The sequence below is a fragment of the Orcinus orca genome, chromosome 11, assembly GCF_937001465.1.
Source record: "Orcinus orca chromosome 11, mOrcOrc1.1, whole genome shotgun sequence".
Classification (NCBI taxonomy): Eukaryota; Metazoa; Chordata; class Mammalia; order Artiodactyla; family Delphinidae; genus Orcinus; species Orcinus orca.
In genome coordinates, this window is record NC_064569.1 from 48,023,865 (window position 1) to 48,043,188 (window position 19,324).

The following is a 19,324-nucleotide window of genomic DNA, read 5'->3' on the forward strand; positions in this document are numbered from 1 at the left end:
TTTATTTATTTATTTTGGCTGCACCGGGTCTTAGTTGCTGGACCACCAGGGAAAACCCATCAGCACTGACTTTGCAAACACATAAACCGTCTTGACTTCCAAAGACTAGTTTGAAAAACAGTGGCCTAACCTATCATATAGAATTTTTTTTTTAAACATCTTTATTGGAGTATAATTCCTTTACAATGTTGTGTTAGTTTCTGCTGTATAACAAGGTGAATCAGCTATGTGTATACATATATATCACCATATCCCCTCCCTCTTGCATCTCCCTCCCACTCTCCCTATCCCACCCCTCTAGGTGGTCGCAAAGCACTGAGCTGATCTTCCTGTGCTATGTGGCTGCTTCCCACTAGCTATCTATTTTACATTTGGTAGTGTATATATGTCAGTGTTACTCTCTCACTTCGTCCCAGCTTACCCTTCAGCCTCCCTGTGTCCTCAAGTCCATTCTCTACGTCTGTGTCTTTATTCCTGTCCTGCCCTAGGTTCATCAGAACCATTTTTTTTTTTAGATTCCATATATATGTGTTAGCATACGGTATTTGTTTTTCTTTTTCTGACTTACTTCACTCTGTATGACAGACTCTAGGTCCATCCACCTCACTACAAATAACTCAATTTCGTTTCTCTTTACGACTGAGTAATATTCCATTGTATATCTGTGCCACATCTGTTTTATCCATTCATCTGTCAATAGACTCTTAGTTTGCTTCCATGTCCTGGCTATTGTAAACAGAAGACACTGTGCAGCAATTGAAGTATATATATATATTTTACTTCCCTCTTTTTAAATCATAGCTCTACTAGATAATTTACAATCCTAAGAGAAAGGTACTATTATCTCCACATTTTCTAGATTAGGAAAATGTGGCTTATTAAGTCAAAGAACTTTATTACAATGGTACACTGAGAAAAAAATATTAGCAACTCACACCACAGGCAAGAATTAATTTCCCTAAACAGTAAAAAGCTCCTAGGAGTCAAAAGTTCAATAGGAAAATAGGCAAAGAATATAAATAGACTGTTCACAGAAAAGTAATAGCCTTTACTTATATGAAAACATGCTTAACTTTACCAGTAATAAGATATGCAAATTTAAACTCTACTGAGACATCATTGCCTAGAAGTCTAGCAAAAATCCAGAAGTTTAACAAGTCACTCTGTTGGTGTGTCTGGAAAGAAAAAAGTACCCTCATGACATTAATAGTAAGAGTATACATTGGTGATGGTACTGGCATAAAAGTATCATATTAGAATTTATATGCACCAGTTTTTGAGAGAAGTGAATTCTTTTGGATTTAGTACATGTTCAAATTTAAACAAGTCATTTAACCTTACTGTGTTTTTCTTTCTTTTCTTTCAAGTACTAATCCCTACTATATCCTTGTCCCCCTCCCGGCACATACACATTTGTAAAGTTGTTGTGAGAATTACAAAAATAAAGTAGATTTGAACATGCTCTGACAGAAGGATAAGGAGGGGCTAAAGGGGTTGTAATCTTTTGTGAATAGGGTCCCTAGTGGAGAACTAAAGATATTTAGGTATGAACGTGCATTAGGTGGACAAAATCAGGTCAGCTTAAAAGTCACCTTATCTGTTGTGAGGACAGTGACTCATCCCCAGCTTCATCTCATCTGGGAACCATTTCTGATCCACGAGGAGGTACTGGCGCCACTTCTTTCCTCTATGCTCATCTCGCTCATTGCCCTAGACGTGGTATTATCACTATTTGAGTGCCTTTCTTCTTCACTAGACTATGTGATAATTCATGACTTGAACTATTTTATTTATATAATCACATAGCACAGCCTCTTCAAAGCAGCTCATAAGACAGCTCATAGCCCAATGTATGCTTGTTGAAAGACTTGCTAATTGAAAAAACTAAATCATGTACTTAATGTAATCACATCATTAAGAATATCTCTTGTAGTGCAAAACCTGATCAGTGACTCATTAAGCAAGAAAATATAGTAACTTAATATTCCTTTTCTGTCTTGGCCCTTATCTTCTTGGTATTTTCTCTCAACCAAAAGCTGAATAGTTTTAAATTATTTGAAGTGAGTTTTTAACTCTAGCTGTGGGGTTATATTAAGCATATTAAGCTTTGGGGTTAGAAAACAACGGCTTCCTAGTTCTTTCTACTTCACACTTTTACTGTCAGTAAACACTTTCAATAGGAAATTGCTTATGTTCTCTCACAGAGTTTACTTTTTCTTTTGATTTTTATATACTCCATTTATCATTATTCACTAACTCATTCATTAGTTCATTAAATATTTATTTAACAGCTGCTATATGACAATCACTGAAATAAGATCTGGGAAGATAGAGATGAATAAGACATGGACCCTGTCTTTAAAAGCTTATAATCAATTAGAGAAGACAGGAAAAAACAGATGAAGTCATTGTTTCCCCAGCCTTCAGGATTGTGCATAAAACTAGGGTCATAACGACGGTAGCAAGGCACTATCTCTCCAACAATTATAGAAAGGCTAGTTTCTTATGGAAGTATTTTAGGGAATTGTCAAGGGCTGCTAATGTGTGCTCCCAAGCTCAGTTCTTTAGGTTATAACACTGAAGGGACATTTTATTCCTTATCCATTGTTTCTGAAGGAGCCAGATGTCCACATGCAGGACATTGCATATATTGATGTTGAATATACCAGTGAGGCTGTGGTACAGCTGCTATGCCACTGCAACACTGCTGTGAATCTGGCAGAAGGGCTTCTGAGTCAGCCAATGCTGCCCTCTTCTCTTACTCTTATAGTAAAGAGTGTTCAATAGTGACAAATTCATGAGAATTTAAATATGACTAACCTGAGACCACATCTTGCCCTTCTTCCTGCAAAAAAAATAAACAAAGCCTTCACTCTGTTTCTTTAATCTTTCTGAACCTCAACTTGATTGTCTGTAAAATAGAAATGTCTACTTTGTGGAATTAGTATGCAGACTCAGTATGATTTATATATATATATGGCTGCAAATATTTAATTGTATATTTTCTAAACTCCAGGATTACAGGGAGCTAAGTTTTCCTTTAGGTCAGGTGCATGTATTGTGTAGTATCTCAGTAAATAAACTGGATAAATGTAGACAACTTATTACTGCCTTCACCACCGGCTTTCCTTATACATCTTCAGCATTGTCTTTCATAACCTTTTTCTGATTTTTAAGAATTATTTTTCCCTAATTCTAAAAGGCTCAAGGGCTAAAGCAAAAGTGAACTTGTATTGGTTACATGTTGGCTAGATAGTATGAAGCAACTCTGTTTAGAGGGTAGCATAGAAAAACGAAAAATGTAATAAAATATGTTTGTAAGAATCATTAGCATACATGTCTTTTCCTGTGAAAAAAATGTGATTTAGTTGGACATACCTTGCTCACCCTAAGGAAACCAACAACATCTTCATGGTGCCCCCCCCTCCCAAATCCGAAATATGACACTACTGTACCTCCTCTTTATAACCCTAATCCTAAACCTTCCCTCCTTCTGGGCATTAACTGTCAAGAACTGTGAAGGTTCTGAGATGTTACCCTATTGACAAGCTAACAAGTCAGCATACCACATTTTCATGGATGCTGGTGGAAAACACAAGACTCTTGTATCAAAAATAAAGTCAACTTTATTACTCACAGAAATAACAGTAGCCAGAATATCAGCAATTTTGCATTGATTCCCTAAGTTCCAGTTCTCACAGTATGACATAGAAAGGCCCATATGACACCTGTACACTATAATGTGTTACAGTACAGAGCAACACTAAGCTTAAGGAACCTAAATATTTTACAGCGGGCAGTAAGCTAGCCTGCCCTTTGCTCCATAGGAAGACGTCTTTATTATACTGTGCAGTAAGTAGCCCGTCCTCAGCTCTGGAGGGAGACGCTGTCTTCCAAAGGTGTTTGCTATCTCATCATTCTTAAAGAGATGACAAAGGACAAAATGTCTTGCTCACAAGACAGGCAGAAACCCAGGAGACCCATGGAGACTGACCCAGTCCTTGAACCTTGTCTGACTTTTTAACTTCTTCAATAATTACAACAGTTTTAATACTGCATTTGTACATCAGGGCATAAATACAAAGCAGTCTATCGAGCAGCATGTTTTCTGGTGTCTCTGGGAAACCATAATTTAAAAATGTTCTTCTGTTGAAGTTAAAACAATTTTTATGCACATGGTTAACAGTTTGTTTTATTTCCTTTCCCCCTACAGCTCCTTCCTTCTGAATTAAAAACAAAAAAAAATGGAATTTTGTCTCCCCTCTGAAAAGGTACAAAGTTTTTTGTTCTATTTCCATTTTATCATGATCCAAACAAACTATCCTATAATCATGAGGTAATGTTCCCCATGTCTCAAGCAATCTTTTGGTAGTTGATTCACATTTGTTTATACACTTCTGATATCTTTTGCTAGATGCTTCTATATAATAGCATATTGATTTTATTTCTAATCCACGATGCAGCTGCAAACAAGCATCTACAAGTTAAATATCTGTTTATTTTCTTGTTTCAACCAAGCAATATTTTCAGGAGATTGCATTATAAAAAATAACTAGACTGAATAGCACAACTAGTTGCTGGAGGGAATGGACATAGCATTCCTGTTATTGAAAAGAATGCCCATGATTACGACTAGGGCAGATAGCTCACAGTAGCAGAATCTGCCCAGTAATCCATTGGTAATAATGGATTAGGGGCTGTGGGGGGAGGCAAGGATATTGTCCAAGGTTGGCACCTTTTCTTACATGCATGGTATTCCTAAATAAATGAGAACAGCTGTAGAATAACTACCCTGCCCTTGCTTATTATAGACCATTCACACTTTGGCATTAGAGATATGAATAGGCCCTCAAGGAAAGAGTGGATTCCAGTTCAACAATAGAAAGAGAATGGCCTTTGGCCAATGGAGAAAAATGACCTTTGGCCAATGGAGAAAAAAAATGTATGAAACTATGCTATTTCCAAGATTGGCCTACCCCACCAATTAGAAGTGAGGAAAAGCATCTGCTACAGATTTGTTTGGAAATTTTTGTTTTTCAGAGCTAGCAGAAGGGAATAAAGACAAAAAGAGATATTTTCCCCAGTACACTGGAGGAAGTGAATATAGCTGTTTCCTAATCAGATTTACAGGTACTTAAATCTGAACATCACAGTTGATCCAATGACAATCCTTTAATGTTATGTTTCAGAGCAAGCGCAATATAGAGTATAGTGCAATGAGCCTAATTTCATTTTTAAATATTACAATATTTGAGAAATTATTTGAAAGTAAAATAGATTTCAAGCCCAAACTAAACTGTTGTGTAGTGTACATGCATGTGTGTGTGTGTATTAGTGGAAAGGTAGCTGACATGTTCACTTCCTTCACATTTATGTGAATTAAAATCTTTCTCTTAAAACTATATGGAGCAGGATATCAGCATAAGAATTTAAGATCATTATTGGGTTATCTAGAAAGCACATCAGATCTGTCTACATGTCAGAGATAAAGAAGATTTGGTAGATACACTTTGTTGACAATATGCTCTAGCTCTAATGCTGTTCTCATTTAGAGATTGTGACAGATCCCAATAAACAAGAGGTCATAACAAATATGTAAAAAGAAAATTTCACTAAGATCTCTCAAATCTTGAAAGCACAAAGAAATATTTTTTGATCTATGAGTGACATGAAGCTTTCTGACTGCAGCACGGAAGTCAGTAGCCTGATCAGTTGGCTCTGTGCATCTCTGTGGCAACATCAGCAAACATTGCTTGAAGGATATTCTCCATTTGCTTCTACAGACTGTCTCCCTACCCTTCTCTGTCTGGCTTTACCCAAAGACGCTGACCTCTATTGACTGAATCACACAGGCTCACTAGCCTCATACACAGAAAACTCATAACTTTTTGATTTATTTGGATAATAACATTTTGATATTGATAGAGTACAATGCTAGCTCAAATTTAGGACCTATATCATGAGAATCTGGATAAAAGTCTAGACAATTTTATTTATACTTATGAAAGAATTTAGTAAGTTTTAAGTTAGGAGTAAAAAAAGTAGAACACTTGAATTGGTACCTACCAAGTAAAATAGAATTTCATCTGCTGTATTTGGGTGGGACATGACTTACATTTGAAGAGAATATAGAAACAGGAGAGCAGTTTTTTTTTTTTCCTCACATCAAGAAAATGGTTTAACTATTATATGTCTATTTTAAATAACAGCAAAAATGCAAATTACAAGTGCATATTTTTCCTTGTATCCAAAGTTCTATTTCAGAATAGAATTGCAAAAATAATGCTTCCCCACTGTGTAAAGGAAATGAGAAATGCAGAGACCATTAAGGAGGATTGTGAATTTATACAGTGCATTAGCACCAAAAGCTACAGCATGGATATTTCTTAAAAATTCAGTGTTTAATGGCACTTGGATTTGTACTGCTATCTGTCAGATATTAAAGCCATGATATGGTCATAATGTACCTTATCTTGCCAAAGAGCTTTGAGATGATTTTTTTCCTTATCAGTTTCTCACTTTGTTTATGCAGTTTAGTTTATTTAACAATGAAGAAATAGTTTAAACACTCTGAACACAGGAAACACAATAGCACCTAAGTATTTATCTGACTAAACCATAGCAAAGTCAGATAAAAATTATCTGTACTGTTTGAGGGTGCTGTTTCCAGATATGTTTTGTCCAGCACCTATTATGACTAAGGATTAAATGAAGACTGTAGAATTCTGTCTCCCCTTTTTTACCCTATTCCACTTTCATATTGCCTCGCCACTGCCCCACCTTCAAAATAGAAAAGAGTAAATTGGCACAGTAATAACAATAGATATATATAAGATTTTATATATATATATATATATATATATGTTCAAATATAAATTTTAGGTCTTTTCAGTCTTCATTATAAAAACTGTTTGTGTTTGATGCTTTTTGTATCCAGTTGTTAGGATTTCAAAAATTAATGAAAGATGGTTTTTAAAAGATTTTGAAAGGAAACACTACCCAATTTATGAAGAACAGGTTCAAATTCACATAAAGAATACTTGTCAGATTCTATTCATAAATTTCTTTATTTTTCTTAACATGAGGGTGAAATTTCATTTTCTCCTGTATGTGAGGTGCCTGGTACTCAGGATTTTTCCATTTTTATTTAATTTTTTTTCTCTTTAAATTATGCTGATTATTTTTAAGAAACAGAAGACTCAGGAAGTTTTTTGTGTGTTACCTCCCCCTTAACTGCCTAAAAGAATTTAGATAGAGGGCCTGTTCCCAGAATAGAGCTATTACCAGAGATACCTGCAAAGAATATTGGCTAGGTATGGTGGGGAAACTCAGCAGAGCCTGGAGATCACAGTCCACTGTGTCCCATTGTTTCTGCTTGGCCCAGCAAACATTTGTTTACCAAACACTTGATTTTCCATTTCCATGTGAATTGCTTTTCTCCTCTTTGAAGTCCCAAACCACTACCCCCAGCATTCTCTTTTGTCATTAGCTGAAGAAGGTATTTAAAGTGAGGGTTTCATCCATTTTGTAAAGTTAGTGTTCCGGGGTCTCTCCCGTGTATATATATGTTATTTAAATTTGTTTGATTTTCTCCTGTTAATCTTTTGTTGCCAAAAGCTGTGCACCGGTGCCAAATCGAATCTCAGAGACAGAGTTTTATTGCTTTGCCAGGCAAAGGGGGACACAGGGGTTTCCTGCATGGAAAAACCATGTCCCAACCCAGGAGGATTTGATGAGGAGTTTTACAGCAATGGTTCAAGGGTGGGGTTGCTGGTAAGATCAGGGTGTGTGCAGGGCCCTGTACTCCTTTAATCTGTCCTCAGGTGGTCTCTGGATAAGCTTCTCTGGTTCTTCAGGCTGTCAAACCATGACCTTCTCTCTGGAATGACAATTGCTTCATCTTCTATTTATTGGGGGTTTTAGTTTTATAAAGAGCTCAAAAGATACTGTTATATGTATCCCTTGAGGTGTGACCAGGACCTGCCCCAAGGCTGTGCTATTGTTTCTTGGCTGCTCCTCCCTTGTCTCTGCAGCTCCTCCCTTCCCTGATTAGCAACTGTTTGAACCTGACCTTTGGGACTCAGGGAAGGTCATGGAGGCTGAACAGACAGGCTTCTGTGCCCAGGAGCCCCACAGGGTCCTGCTCGGTTTCACTGTCTCATGTCAACTTAATTCTTAGACCAGCCAATGAACTTTGAAGGGTAGAGGAAAATTTCTTCCTTCCTGACAGTATCAAGTATAAAGGGAGAAGTTACCCATTTGCAAAAGTTTAAACTAAAGTGCTGGTTTTAAGGGTTTTAAATTGGTGCCCCATGAATTTTTGTCATCGAACCAAACTTGGGTGTGCTTGCCCATGCGCAGTAAAACCACTCTACTGACACCGGGTTGTGGTGAAGGAAAATGCAGTGTTTATTGTAAAGGTGCCAATACAAGCGGGACAATGGCTCGTACTCTAAAACCCCGAACTTCCCAAAGGGTTTCAGCAAAGCAATTTTAAAGGCAAGGTGAAGGAGGGGGAGTTCCAGTATATGCGATCAGCTCATGCACAATTCTCATTGGTTGATGTTGAGGTAACAGGGAGGTTAACGTTATCAATCCTTAGGTGCCAGTAGTTCTGGGGGCTCCTGGTCATCACGTAATCTCTTCCATTTGATGATGGTTTTAGCATCTGTAAAACAACTCAGGAAGTGTGCATCAGATACTATTATCTAGGTACTTCAGAGAGGAGCTACAGCAGAGGATAGGGGGAGGGGGTCTGTCCTGGGAAGGCCCCATAGGGTCCTGCTTGGTTACATTTTTACTCCTCACGTAATTAGTAGTCATTTTACCAGGTTTCATAGTGAAAGCCAATAAAGATCCCTTCACAGCTCTGGCAAGGGAAGAGGAAAAGTAGACATTATGAAGTATACCCAGAGTGTCCTTCATAACAAGGGTTACTCTTCGGGGAAATAATTTACCAGAGTATTACCCATTTGGGGAAGGATATTTCTCCTATTCTAGACCCTCCTGCTTTTTTATCTCACCTAAGGAATGGAGAGAAAGAAAGCTAAGAAACATTTGCAGAGGGCACAGCCCATACACTGAGGACCACTAAACAATTGATATTCAGTCAGAAGATTGTAGAATACTTCTCCTTACCTACGCTTTATCACCATACCAACAGATTTCCAGTATAAAGAGTGGGTTACAGGGACTTCCCTGGTGGCTCAGTGGTTAAGAATCTGCCTGCCATTGCAGGGGGACACGGGTTCGAGCCCTGGCCTGGGAAGATCCCACATGCCATGGAGCAACTAAGCCTGTGCACCACAACTACTGACCCTGTGCTCTAGAGCCCACAAGCCACAACTACTGAGCCCGTGTGCCACAGCTACTGCAGCCTGTGTGCCTAGAGCCTGTGCTCTGCAACAAAGAGAAGCCACTGCAATGAGAGCCCGCACACCGCAACAAAGAGTAGTCCCCGCTCGCCGCAACTAGAGAAAGCCCATGCGCAGCAGCAAAGACCCAACACAGCCAAAAATAAATAAATAAATAAATAAATTTTAAAAAAGAGTGAGTTACAGCTAATAGGCTTCAAGACTATATCTGCAGATGAGTTCTTAGGAAACCCCAAGGTCAAAAGGGAAGAGAAAAACAAAGACATTAGAGGAATTTTAAGCCTCTGGCAGCTACAAAAATCACAGAAATTAAACACAGCCCAAATCATGGCCTGATTAACATAAAACCTCACAATAAAGGCTTTTTACCTTACTTCCTACTACCTGCTTCATCATATCCAGGTTCCAAAAAAATCTTATAAACATACTAAAAGGCAAAAACAAACAAGCATGTAAACAATAACAAAAGGCAGCCCAAAGAGACACAACAAGGATCAGAACCATACTCAGATAAAGACAGAGATGTTGGAATTATCAGAGAATTTAAAATATTAGTGACAATATATTTAAGGCTCTCAAAGAAAGCACACAACATGCAAGAATAGATGGGTAACGTAAGTGAGGAGATGGAATCTCTAAGAAATAATCAAAAAGAAATTCTACAAATAGAAAAAACACTGTAATATAAGAGAAATAACTTTAATGAGATTCGCAGATTGGGTACATCCAAGTAAATAATTGATTAACTTGAAGACATCAATAAAAGCTTACCAAACTGAAATACCAAGAGTAAAAAAAAAAAAACTGCAACAGAACATCTAAGATCTGTGGGCCAATTTCATAAGGTATAATATAGACATAATTGGAACATCAGAAGGGGAAGAAAGGGAAGATGGACCAAAAGACATACTTGAAGCAATAATGGCCAGGTATTTTCCAAAATTAATGGCAGACCCAAAGCCATGGATCCGGGAAATTCAAAGAATGTCAAGCAGGATATATATCTACAAATAACTGTGATATATATTAGGCATTTTATATTCAAACAGCAGAAAATCATGACAAAGAGGAAATGTTTAAAGAAGTCAGATGATTAACAAAATGTCTTACCGACAGCAAAATAGGGTAAGAATCATAGAGAACTTCTCATCAGAAACAATACAAGCAAGAAGAGAATAGAGTTAAATAAGTATTCAAAGAACAAGCCCACCACCTGGAATTATACATCCAGAGAAATTATTCTTCAGAAGTGAGGGGGAAATACAGATTTTCTCAGACACACAAACACTGAACAAATTCATTGTTGGTAGACATGCCATGCAGGAAATATTAAAAGTATTTCTTCAGGAGAAAGGAAAATGATATAGGCAAAAAACAGATCTTCATAAAGAAAGGAAGAGCATTACAGAAGGAACAAATGAAAGTAACATAAAAATATTATTCTTAACAGGTCTAGAAGATAACTGTTTAAAGCAATAAGAGTAACAGTGGTAATAACAATATCTTGGTGACTATTACATATGGACAACTGAAATGAGAGTGGTGTCACAGGAATATCAGGGAAGAGTTGAGAATATTTTTATAAGGTAACTGTACTACCAGTGAGGCAGTTAGTGTTATTTGAAGGTGAAGTTAGATTAAACATGTATGTTGCAAATTTTAGGCCAACCAGTAAAAAAAAATAAAGTTCAGAGAATTTTATGTGTTATCCTAAAAGGAGAGTTAAAATGAAATTATATAAAATGTGCAATTAAAACCAGAAAAAGAGGGAAATAAGCAAGAAATACAATGAATAAAAAAAAATTTAATATTGTAAATAATAATTTATCTTACTACAATGGTAATGCTACTACTACCTCAACAAAATACTAAAACACCCCCAAAATCAACAGCATGAAAAGTATTACATACCACTATCAGGTGGGATTATCTCAGCAATGAAGGGTGTTTCTACATATGGAACTCAATCTGTGTAATACATCATATTAATAGAATGAAGGGGAAAAAAAACACATATGAGCATGTCAATTGATACAGACAAAGCATTCGGAAAAAACCAACAACATTTTGTGATAAATGACTCATCAAACTAGGAATAGAAGGGAACTTTCTCAAAATGATAAAGGGAATTTATGAAAACGCATATCTAATAACATCATACTCAGTGTTAGGGAAAGTGTTCTCCCTAAGACCAGAAGTAAGATAAGGATCCCCATTTTAGCCACTTGTAGTAAGCATTGTACTAAAAGTTCTAGCCAGATAAGTAGGCAAGGAAAAGAAATAAAAAGTATCCAAATTAAAAGAAAAAAAAAAAAAGAAAGAAAGAAAACTCTCTCTTTTCCCGGATGACATTGTATAATGGAAATCCTAAATAGTCATTGGAAAAAAGTATCAGAGGTAATTAATGAATTCAGTCATGTTGCAGTATACAAAGATCAACAAACAAAATCCAGTTGTATTTCTATACCATGGCAATGAATAAACTCAATGAAAATCAAGAAAAAATTTTTATTTACAAGCAAAAAGAGTATAGCACTTGGGAATAAATTAATCATGGATTTGCAGACTTATACCCTGAAAACTACAAAACATTCCTAAAAAAAATTATAGAAGATCTACATAAAGTATAATGTATCCCAAGAACATATATTAAAACAGTTAATTTTGTAAAGATGGCAATACTCCATAAAGTGAGGTACAGATTCCATAGAATCCCTATAAAAATACGATTTTCTTACACAGAATGAAAAGCTAATCATTTTATTTCTTCTACTTGTCCAATTGCTGTAGCTAGGACTTCCAATACTATGTTAAATAAAAGTTGTGACTGTGGGCATCCTTGTTCCTGATCATAGAGGAAATGCTTTCAGCTTTTCAGCATTGAGTATGATGTTAGCTGTGGGCTTATCATATATGGCCTTTATTATGTTGAGGTATGTTCCCTCTATACCCACTTTTGGAGAGTTTTTATCATAGATGGATGTTGAATTTTGTCAAAAGCCTTTTCTGCCTCTATTGAGATGATCACGTGGTTTTTAATTCTTTGATTTGTTAATGTGGTGTATCACACTGATTGCTGATATTGAACCATCTTTGCATCTCTGAGTTAAATCCCACTTAGTCATGGCATGTAGTTAGTTTAATGTATTGTTGAATTTGGTCTGCCAATATTTTCTTGAGGATTTTTACATATATGTTCCTCAGCGATATTGGCCTGCAATTTTGTGGGGGGGGTAATATCTTTGTCTGGTTTTGCTGTCAGGGTGATGCTGGCCTCTTAGAATGTATTTGAAAGCAATTCTTCCTCTGCAGTTTTTTGGAATAGTTTGGGAAGTATAGGTGCTAACTCTTCTCTAAATGTTTGGCAGAATTCACCTGTGAAGCCATCTGGTCCTGGACTTTTGTTTGTTGGGAGTTTTTTATTACTGATTCAGTTTCATTACTGGTAATTAATTAGTCTGTTCAATTTTTCTTTTTATTCCTTTCTGGTTCAGTCTTAGGAGATTGTACTTTTCTAGGAAAATTTTTTTCCTCCTAGGTTGTCTATTTTATTGGCATATACTTGTTTATTGTTGTCTCTTACAATTTTTTGTATTTCTGTGGTGTCAGTTGTAACTTCTGATTTTTCATTTCTGATTTTACAAAAGCAAAAATAAACAAATGGGACCAGTTAGGCTTAAAAGTTTTTGCTCAACAAAGGAAACTATCAATAAAAGACAGTCTACTGAATGGGAGAAAATATTTGCAAATGACATGACTGATAAGGGATTAATATCCAAAATATATAAACATCAAAAAAAAAATACATACAACTCAACATCATACAACTCAACATCAAAAAAAAAAACCCAATTGAAAAATGGGCAGAGGACTTAAATAAACATTCCTCCAAAGAAGACTTACAGATGGCCAACAGGTACATGAAAAGATGATCAACATTGCTAGTCATCAGAGAAATGCAAATCAAAACTACAATGAGATATCACCTCACAACTGCCAGAATGACTATCATCAAAAGACCACAAATAACAAATGTTGTTGAGGATGTAGAGAAAAGGGAACCCTTATACACTGTTGGTGGAAATATAAATCGGTGCAGCCACTGGGGAAAACAGTTGGTGCAGCTCCTGGGTATATATCCAAAGAAAACAGAAACATTAATTTGAAAAGATATATGCACCCCAATGTTCATAGCAGCATTATGTACAGTTGCCAAGATATGGAAGCAACCTAAGTGTCCATTAACAAATGAATGGATAAAGAAGGTGTGGTATATGTATACAATGGAATACTACTCAGCCATGAAATGGAATGGAATTTGCAACAACATGGATGGACATGGAGGGTATTATGCTTAGTGAAATAAGTCTGCAGAGAAGGACAAATGCTTTATGTTATCACTTATATGTGGAATCTAAAAAATAAAACAAGCTGGTGAATATAAAAAAAAAGAAACAGCCTCACAGATACAGAGAACAAACTTGTGTTTACCAGCGGGGAGAGGGAAGGACAAGATAGGGGTAGAGGATTCATAAGTACAAACTACTATGTATAAAATAAATAAGCTACATGGATATATTGTACAGCACAGGGAATATAGCCAATATTTTATAATAACTATAAATGGAGTATAACCTTTAAAAATTGTGAATCACTGTTATATAGTTGAAATTTATATAATATTGTGAATCAACTATACCTCAACTAAAAAAAAAAAAGCCAATCCTAATATTCATATGGAATTGCTGGGAAACCTGAATAGTCAAAAGAGTTTTGAAAAAGAACGTAGTTGTAGGACACACACATCTCAATTTTAAAACTTATTACTAAACTACAGTAATCAAAACAGTGTAATTTTGGCATAAAGATTTGCATATAGATCAGTGGGATAGAATTGAGAGTCCAAAAATAAACCCATACTATCTATGGCCAATTGATTCTTGACCAGGATGTTAAGACCATTCAGTCATTCAGTGGAGATAGTATAGTCTCTTTAACAAATGGCACCAGGACAATTGGATATACACCAACAGAAGAAAGCAATTGGATTCTTACGCCACGTAAAATTTTAATTCTATATGGATCAAATACTTAAATATAAGACCACAGGTATATAACACTTAGAAAAAAAATTAGGAGTAAATCTTCATGACTTTGGATTTAGCAATGTTTTCTTAGCTGCAACACCAAAAACTTAAAAAAATAAAAATAAATTGGAGTTCATAAAATTTTAAAATATTTGTGAATCATCGGACAATAAAATGAAAAGACAATGCACTGAAGGGGAAAAAATTTACAAATCATATATTTTATGAGTCTATTGTCCAAAATATATAACTTTCACAAGTCAACAACAAAAAGACAACCCAATTAAAAAATCAGCAAAGGTCTTGAATAGACATTTCTCCAAAGAAGATATACAAATGGTTAAGAGTACATGAAAATATGTTCAACATCATTAGTCATTAGAGAAATGCAAATCAAAACCACAATGAGAAACCACTTCCGATCCAATCCGATGGCTATAATTATGAGAATAAATAAATAAATAAAAGGAAAATATCAAGTGTTGTTGAGAATTTGGAGAAATTAGAACCTTATACATTTTTGGTGGGAATGTAGAATAGTGTAGCCACTTTGAAAAATAGTTTGGCAGTTCCTGTATAACTTAAATATAGGCTTTCCATATGATCCATCAATTCTGTTCCCAGGTATATATCCCAAAGACATGAAAACAGGTGTTTAACAAAAACTTGTACAAGAATGTTTGTAGAAGCACAATTTTCAATAGCAAAAGATGGAATCAACCCAAGTGTTCATTAATTGATAATTGGATACACAATATATGGTATATCCAAATTTCTGTATGTTAGTTTTGTATCCTGCTACCTTTCCTAATTCATTTATCAATTCTAGTAGTTTTTGTGTGGCGTGTTTAGGGTTTTCTATATATAGTATCATGTCATCTGCATATAATGACAATTTTACCTCTTTCCTTCCAATTTGGATACCTTTTATTTCTTTTTCTTGTCTGATTGCTGTGGCTAGGACTTCCGATACTATTTTGAATAGAAGAGGTGAGAGTGGGCGTCCTTGTCTTATTCCAGATTTTAGCAGGAAGGCTTTCAGCTTTTCACCATTGAGTATTATATTGGCTGTGGGTTTGTCATAAATAGCTTTTATTACACAGAGATGTGTTCCCTCTATACCTACTTTGGTAAGAGTTTTTACCATGAATGGGTGTTGAATTTTGTCAAATGCTTTTTCTGCATCTACTGAGATGATCATGTGTTTTTTGTGTTTTCTTTATGTGGTGTATCACATTGATTGATTTGTATATGTTGAACTATCCTTGTGAACTTGGGATGAATCCCACTTGGTTGTGGTGTATGATCTTTTTTGTGTGTTGTTGGATTTGGTTTGCTAATATTTGTTGAGAATTTTTGCATCTATATTCATCAAAAATATTGGCCTGTAATTTTTTTTTTTTTTTTTTTTTGGTGGTGTCTTTGTTTGGTTTTGGTATCAAGGTGATGGTGGCTTCATAGAATGTCTTTGGAAGTGTTCCCTCCTCCTTCTCTCTTCCAAAAGATTGAAGGTTCCTATAAGTTCTTCTTTGTCTGTTTGGTAGAATTTGCCTGTGAAGCCATCTGGTCCTGGGCTTTTGTTTGTAGGGAGTTTTTTAATTACACATTCTATTTCACTTCTGTTGATTGGTCTGTTCAAATTATCTGTTTCCTCTTGATTCAGTTTTTGGTGAACTGTATGTGAAATAATCAGAAAGGGAATGTAAAAAGACAATAAGACAATACCTTTTAAAATCACACCTCCAAAAATAAAATACTTAGGAATAAACCTGACCTAAGAGGTGAACGACTTATACACTGAGAACTATAGAACATTAATGAAGGAAACTGAAGATGATTCAAAGGAAATGTAAAGATATCCCATGCTCTTGGGTTGGAAGAATTACTATTGTTAAAAGGGTCATACAACCCAAAGCACTCTACAGATTCAATGCAATCCCTATCAAATTACCCATGACATTTTTTCACAGAACTAGAACAAATAATCCTAAAATTTATATGGAACCATAAAAGACTCAGAATTGCCAAAGCAGTCCTGAAGAAAAATAACAAAGCAGGAGGCCTAACCCTCTCAGACTTCAGACAATATTGTAAAGCTATAGTAATCAAAATATCATAGAATTGGCAAAAAATGGAATGTAAGTTGGTTCAGCCACTATGGAAAACAGTATGAAGGTTCCTCAGAAAACTAAAAGTAGAATTACTATATGATCCAGCAATCCCACTCCTGGGCATATATCCAGACAAAACCATAATACAAAAAGATACATGCACCCCTATGTTCATAGTAGCACTATTCACAATAGTTAAGACATGGAAGCAACATAAATGTTCATGGACTGATGAATGGAGAAAGAAGATATGGTACAAATATATAGTGGAATACTACTCAGCCATAAAAAAGAACAAAATAATGCCATTTGCAGCAACATGGATGCAGCTAGAGATTATCATACTAAGTGAAGTAAGTCTGAGAAAGACAAATACCATATGATGTCACTTATATGTGAAATCTAAAATGTGATACAAATGAACCTATCTATGAAATAGAAAAAGACTCATGGATATAAAGAACAGACTTGGGATTGCCAAGGGGAAGGGGGTTGGGGGAGGGATGTAGTGAGGGATTGAGGTTAGCAGATGTAAGATATTATATATAGAATGGATAAACAAGGTCCTACGATATAGCACAGGCAACTATATTCAATGTTCTATGATAAACCATAATGGAAAAGAATACATATAAATAAAGAACGTATATGTGTGTGTGTGTGTATATATATATATATATATATATATATATATATAACTGAATCACTTTGCTGTACAGCAGAAATTATCACAACATTGTAAATCAACTATACTTCAATAAAAATTTTTTAAAAATTAAAAAAACCACAATTTATGGTATTCCATATAATAAAATATAGCATAAAATATATGGTATATCCATATAATAAAATACCATATAATAAAATGTGGTATATCTATATAATAAAATCCATATATTATAATATAATAAAACACAATATATGGTATATCCATAAATAATGAATGAAATACTGATACACGCTACAACATGGATGAACCTTGAAAACATTGAAGCAAGTAAAATAAGCCAGACACAAAAGGTCACATGTTTTATAATTTCACTTGTATGAAATATCTAGAATAGGCAAATCCATAAGACAGAAAACAAATTAGTGGTTGCCCGGTGTTGGGAGAGGGAGGAATGGGGCGTGACTGCTTAATAGGTATAGGTTTCTTTTTGGAGGGAAGATACGTTTTTTAATAAGATGGTGTGAAAGTTGCACAACATAGTGAATGTACTAAATGCCACTGAATGTTACTTTTTAAAATGATGAATTTTACATTATATGATTTTACTATAATATGAAAAGCTATTACATATACAGAGAAAATACAATTGAGAATGAAATATTTTATAGGGGTTCTTTCTACATATAATCTCGCAATATGCTTTCAAGCCCTGTTAGAATTCACCACTGAACAAGCAATTGACCAATATAGTGTATTCACCTAAATTATTATCTTTTGTCTTGCCATCCTATTATATGTGAACAGGCATTGCTCACATACAATATATCCTTCAAAATAGAATTATTTAAACTTTACTGCACCCTGTGGTAACTTGTGACCATTACTGTTCATCTTGAAAAAATGTTTAACATGAGCATGTTCAGTAATTATTTTCAGTTTCCTACAATGAGATACAATTTATATTATTTATGAAAGGCAGCCTAAACCCATGTATAATAGTCTGCTCTCTTCCTTGATATATGGAATTATAGTATATGCTTATAAAGGCAGTCAAACCCAGTTATATATTCTATTTTATTTATAGATATATACATTTGGCATCATAGTTGTTAGGAATTCATGAAACAAAGATGTTTAAAAGAGCAGGTGAAAAAGATTAACAGCCTTGATCAACAACCTTGCTCTTACTCCCTTAAATAGTGACCCATTTTTTTTGTGGTACAGTGTTTTAAAAGAGTTGTCCTTTGGTGATATCAGGTGTGTGATTATCAGGATCACTTCTTTAACTTACCCTTTGAATCCAGTCTTCCACAGTGGAAAGGCCAATACCAACTCTCAGGTACTCTCCTAAAATAAGAGAAATGAAATAAAGGTATAATGAAATGAAAAGCTATACCCATTCCAAGTTTAAATAACGTTTAGTTCTATTATATTGAAGCCACTCATAATTATTCAGTGTCCCAACGCTCCTGCCTAGTACTTATCAAAGAGAAAAATTACAAAGGTAAATAAAATACATTTTGATAACAAGGAGTTTGCATTCCACTAGAAATTGTTTCTCTTATATTCACATTTGTTAAGTATTTCACATATTTTTATAAAATGTTGATAAATTCAGATATTTCACATTTACTTCCCTCTCTTACTCGTCTGTCCTTTTTTAACTTGGCTTCTACTTCTGGTACAATTTCCAATTGCTTACCTAGGTCTGACATTAAAATCAGGAATATTTTCCATAATGTACTCATGCCCCAAGTTCTTTCCAAACTGTCTGGGTATTCCTGAAACCAGAAAAGCATCTCTCCCTGGCTTTACCATAAAAGAGAAAGTGATAGCAATACTACATCTAGTCAAAATAGATTCTAAGTATCTTTTGAGACATCACCACGTCCTTCTTTCTAACACACACCATGTAAGGTTTGTCATTGCTTTCTTCGGAATATTCCAATGACATCTTAACTGACATCTCTTTCTTAAAGAACCACCACCCTGTAATTCATCCTCCTTACCACCAACAAAATGCTCCTTATATGACAAATTTGATAATACTACTCTCCTGACAAAACTTCTTTAATAACTTGC